This window comes from Fukomys damarensis, unplaced genomic scaffold (assembly GCF_012274545.1).
Source record: "Fukomys damarensis isolate Sample0158 unplaced genomic scaffold, DMR_v1.0_HiC HiC_scaffold_33, whole genome shotgun sequence".
Lineage (NCBI taxonomy): Eukaryota > Metazoa > Chordata > Mammalia > Rodentia > Bathyergidae > Fukomys > Fukomys damarensis.
In genome coordinates, this window is record NW_022900945.1 from 36,140,649 (window position 1) to 36,146,325 (window position 5,677).

The 5,677-nt window shown below is 36.4% G+C and overlaps 1 protein-coding gene and 1 pseudogene across 1 annotated transcript in view; one reads left to right on the forward strand and one right to left on the reverse strand.

The window, feature by feature from the left end:
• LOC104872777 overlaps positions 1-3,612 on the reverse strand; it is a 7,898-nt pseudogene extending 4,286 nt beyond the window's left edge.
• LOC104872766 (pancreatic alpha-amylase) overlaps positions 1-5,677 on the forward strand; it is a 23,604-nt gene that overhangs the window by 483 nt on the left and 17,444 nt on the right. The window lies entirely within an intron of this gene.

The window sequence follows — 5,677 nt, forward strand, 5'->3', positions numbered from 1 at the left end:
AGAGAGAGAGAGAGAGAGAGAGAGAGAGCCCTCTTTGGTTGCTGTAGGTTCACAGCCCCTTAAAAGTTAAAAAACCTGTTAAGATCAATTCTCAACCTCTTTTGTCCCCTGTTCAACAAGGCTTACATTAAGCTTTAAATATTGAGAAAGATTTATCTGGATTTTCCCTTATCTGCCCAGTCTTTGATGCTCGAAATGCTCAGGAAAACCCCATTCATCAACATGCTCCAATTCCTTTTAAACAATTAAAAAAATGAAAATGGCTTGCACCTAATATGGACCAACAGCCCCTTTTACTTTAGCAATGCTTGATTCTCTGACAACTGATGCTTTACCTCCTTTTGATTGAAAACAAATAGCTAAAGCTTGCCTGGTGGGGCAATTTCCTTTGGTAGAAGACTGAATTTGGAAAACAGTGTCAAAAAACAGCAAAATTAAATAGGACACAGAGAGGGTTAAACGCTAATTATGAGATGCTTGCTAGAGATCGAAGCTGCCCCTAAAAGACCCCTATGGCATTGAGCACTTAAACTTTACAAACCAATCGGTGAGTGCTTGTCCTTTTTGTTTTGCTTCTGTGTCTTTCTCTTCCTGTTAATGTCTGATAATTGTTAACTGGTAATTTGTGATCAGGATCATTTTGGAGGCCCAGAGATCCAGGCAGATCTGCTAATGGACTCTGCGCCACAGGGTCTGGGAGACCTCCCAAACCCCCTTGGTCAGGACACCATCCTTTTGGTTTAAAAAAAAAATCTAGAGGAAACTACTCATGAGACCTCTGGTTCTACTTTTGGTTTGGTTTTCATAAGCCTTGGTCCTATATCTTATTTGGTCTCCTTTATTTCCTTGTTTGTCTGCTTGCTTATTTTGAATTTTCTGACAGGATGACAAGAAGCTCATCTAACCAGCTCACCTTGATTTTAAGTCATTTCCAGGAAGTCAGTTGGACTGCAGCTGACCTTGGATTCCCCATAATTAAGTAGATTTCAAAACAACCCAGCCTAGGAGTTGATCAAACTGCTCTGTGACAGTCAGCTACTAGTAAAACTATTTAGTTTGGTAACACTTCTTGTGCATTGCAAATTCTTAATCTGTGATTATAGGATTAACTTGCTCTTTTCTAAAAACTCAAGGTTAATACTGTTCTATTGGCAGCCAGTCAAATTTTAAGATGTAACAATCTGAAAACAGAAAAAGGACACTTTAAGCTGAAGTTTGTTATAGAAGGTAATAGTAAATGAGACAGAAAAATATTAGGAAAGCTATAAGTAAAAGTTATACTTTTGACATGAAAGGTTTTTGTATGTTCATCTTGTTAAAAACAGATAAAGAAAGATATACAAGACCAGAAGGCCTACATATGTAAAGAAGGTGTGTGGAAATCATTTATTTATGCTTGCTTGTTGGTTTCAAGTTTGTTATAAAAGGCTTACATTTACAGTCAAGAAGAGTTTTCATTCCTTTAACCCTAATTCTACAAGAGATCTCTGTTAATTTTGACCTACAAAAGTTTTGACTAGTCATAACTAAACGATTTTATAGTTCATTTGGCCAAAACCATCTGAGTGCACTCATTTAAATTGTCTTATATGTTTGTCTAAGTGTTCAAAAATGTTTGATTGTTTTTTATCAAAATAACATCAAATACAAATAGATTGATTTCTACAACCTGGCTTTATAGGATTAAATAAAAAACTTAAAAGATAATTAAATATAAACCTTTAAATTTGGATACACTCCTGTTGGTAAATAAAGAAGCAGCTGCTCAGAAAATTTATTCTGATCTTTGTTCACTAATGGGAGCCACCAAAATAATTTTCATAACCTTATAAAAAGATATGCCTTGTTAAATATGTTGTTAAAAATGTTTACATTGGTTATCATCAAAAGGCTGAATTCTAAATATGTTATTGTAACATGTTTATGTTAGTTATCTTCAAAATATAATTTCTGGAAGATCCTGTTGATACAAAGCTACATTACAGGACATAAGATTTCATATAATTATAATAATTATTATTGCTACTTTTCTGGTATACAAAATGTATTTATATTGTTTGACCATGAAGGTTTTCCAGCATATTGTTTATGATAATAACCTTTTGGTCCAGGTATTCTCCCTTCTCTTCTGCTCTACCTACTTATGGTTACAGGTACATTTATAGACCTCCCACTATCCCTGAACAGCTTGAATCTGGGTTTCCACTGAGGAGACCAGATTGGGACCCCAACACTGAAGCAGCAGAGAAAACTCCAGGATGTGTCTTGGTGCACAAGTGGAAATTTCATTCCAAAAAGCAAAAAGTTTCCCTTCTTTATCCAGAATGAGGATTTAATGGGACTGGTGAACCTCCACAGTCCTTAATACTATGATTTTATGGAAAAGATGTTATATTACTATACCTCAGGAAAGGTTATTTAATGATACATCTCAAAAGTTTTGGACTGGTCACTTCAAAATTCCATAGATTTAAACTTATCTGCAGGATTTTGGTGGACAGATTCACATTTTCCTCAAACCAACATTTGGAAACTTGCTGCTGCATTGGGAGAAATACCCTTATGGTCAGATGTCAAAGTTACTAGCCTTAGTTTCAATATTGTTGGCATAGGGACCTCTAATATAATGTCTTGTGTTAATGCTCCTTACATGTTATTAGTAAAAAAATATAGAGGTTGTTTATGAAAATGATAATAAATATAACAGCTATTTTAATTGTAAATTGACCAATTGTATATTCTCAGAAATGGTAACTTCCTTTCATTCTGTGATGGTTTTGAGGCAACCTCTCTTCATAATGATGCCTGTAAAAATTAATGAGTCCTGGTATGAGGATCAAGGGTTACAAATGTTGGTAGAGGTAGAAAGCTATATGTCAAGCCTGCACAACCTATGGTATAACCCCTGCAGAGTCTGGTAGTCAAAGACGGGTAAGAGAATTGTGGAGAAATAACCAACCTAAGACAGAGAATGAGTATTACATTTCTCATGGCTTGATGAATGGGTAAGGGATTTCTCTGGACATTTCTCACCTAAGACAGGCACAGCCTTTCTGCTGAGCTGGGAAAGTCCCTGCTCTAAATATAATAAAAAAGGGGGAAATGTGGGAGCCAGTCATGACCCACTGGCATTTGACATTTGAAAGCTAACTTCTTTCTTTATAATCAAGGCATTGACACAATGTGCGGTCAGGATGTTCCTAATTAGCATTTGTTAACATTTGTTCCTTTTTAAGGACTGCACATGTTAAATTTGTTTTTGACCCTGTGATGGGAGAAACTTGAAGAGATAGCCAAAGATCTGATGGTATCTGTAGGAGTCAGGTGCTTCCTGTTGATGTGAGCCTTTAAAAGGAGCTGTTTCTATGAAATAAATCAGACTTCTCTTGGTCTCCACTCAGGCTTGAGTGTTCTTTCCTTTCTCAATCCTCCCCAACTCAGGCATGTTCATGTTTTGACGGTTGGACCACCACACAATGTTGGCCCAGTGCCACTTGAACAGGTGGAAAATGGATGTGCATCCCTGCTTCATGTTCAGGGAATACTGAGCCCAGCACAGCCCGATGGCTGAGAGCAACAGAAGGAACTTCATCTTGCTGTGAAGTTGTCAGGGTTCTTCCTAGCAAAGCTTTATGGTCCTGAAAAAGAGCACATTACATAAAGTAAATGTTAACGTAAATTAGTAAATTCTTGAGGCAAAATAATCAAAATTATCTCTGTAAAATAGTAATTTTTCTTATTTTAGGAATATCAACCCCTTTAGACATCTGGCATTTGATATGTACGAACAGTCTTTTTTGTTTGTTTGTTTGTTTTGTTTTGTTTTGGTAGTGCAGTTCGGACTCCAGACTTCAGGCTCTTGAGGCAGGTGGTGGCACCACTGAGCTAATTCCCCAGCCCTGTACAAACAGTTTTTATTCATGTATTATTTAAATAGTATTGAATGATACATATTTATGATATCCTTCACTAAATGTGAAGAATTCAATGAAAGCCATCTGTATTTACACTCAGTATGTTATTTTAACTATTCACCTTCAACATCTGTATTAGTACCATTTTCAAAAGACACAAGATTCTTTCTGGCATTCCCAGTCCAGATTAGATTCTTGGTTACATAAATTTCCAGGAACTACTTTAGATTTAAGTGACCTTGCACTGAAGAAAATAACAAGTCACGTGTACTATGTGTCTAAGGTAGTAGAATTTATGACAATGAGGCATTCTCCATAATGCTAAATGTCTTTAAACATGTGATACACAAAATAAAACAATTCTTATATGTTTTCCTTCCTCAGAGAAATTCTATGAAGGATTAACAGTGCAGGTACAAAAAAATTTGTATACCGATTAAACAACTATGAAATGAGTTTGCTTTCTCTCCTGTCACAAAGGATGCTACAGGGTACATAATAGTAATCAAAACAGCTTCTTGTTCTTAAAGAGTTTATATTGTAGCAGAGAGCCAGAAAATTGGAAAATAAATATAACAGTTATACTAAAGATGATGGATGTTTGGCTGCTAGTTTGCCATTTGAAAAAGAAAAGCATCACAGGAACATTAGATACAAAGATTAATGAGAATGAAGGATAATTACTGGGATGAACCAGGGTCTAGAAATATCTACTAGACATCAGTGTGATATTTTCACAAGAGATTTCTTCCATGTGACAATACGGATCAGTAGTCCTGCAGTGTAGTCTTGGAGTAGTTTCCCCCACGTTCCGTCTTTTGTGTTCCACCTCCTGTTTTGGTCAAACTGGTACTTATGATAAGAGCATGTGAAGAGGGCAGGAAGAGCCGCACGCTGTACTGTACATGGACTACAGGCCCAGCAGAGTGAAGGCCTAGGAGCGCCCATGTCTACTCACCTGGTGGAGACGCCTGACTGTCTTTCTGGAGCCTGTGTGATTATCTTTTGTGTTCTTAAAAAAATGAACAGAGTTGTCCATTCTTTTATCTGCTTTCTGTTGATATATGGACATTGACAACTCATGGCTTTGGAGCTGGTAAAAACTCACGGCCTGATCTTTAGGAGACAAGACTGGCAGTTCAGACACTTAGTCTGGGTGGGTTAAAATTAGATTCATTTATTGGAAAATAGATACATATTGAGGATATTCTCCTAAGGGAAGTAAATAAGTCAAATGTGTGTAAATATCGAATAGATTCTCTGGTGTGAAAAGCTACAATAGTACACAAGATCCTAATGATATAATTGACCATGTGAAATAGGAAGAAAAGGGCTAAAGGTGTACGGAAAGTGGGAAAGGATATGAGAAAGATAATAAGGGAAAAGAAAAAAATATGAGAAAATGAAAAAGTGGAAACAAAGTGTTTGTAAATGGGGAGGGGAGGAGGGGGTGAAGGGAGGGCAGGGACAAGGGGAAAAATGAGAACCAAGACCTGTCATGTAAAGGTACAGGATCCCAATGATGAATGTAACTGTACTGGATACCTAAAATATACCAATAAACTCAATAAAAGAAAAAGAAGAAAAAAAAAGAAAGAAATGCAAGGTTGCAAGGTTTAGCACCACCTTGCGTTGGAACTGCAGAAGACAGGAAGACAGTTTTATTAAGAGTCCAAAATTTGAAAGTGGTAAAGTGATGACTAAAAGATCAGAAAATAGTAGAACCTAAGCAAAGTTAGATAAAATTTAACAAAAATGTTCTA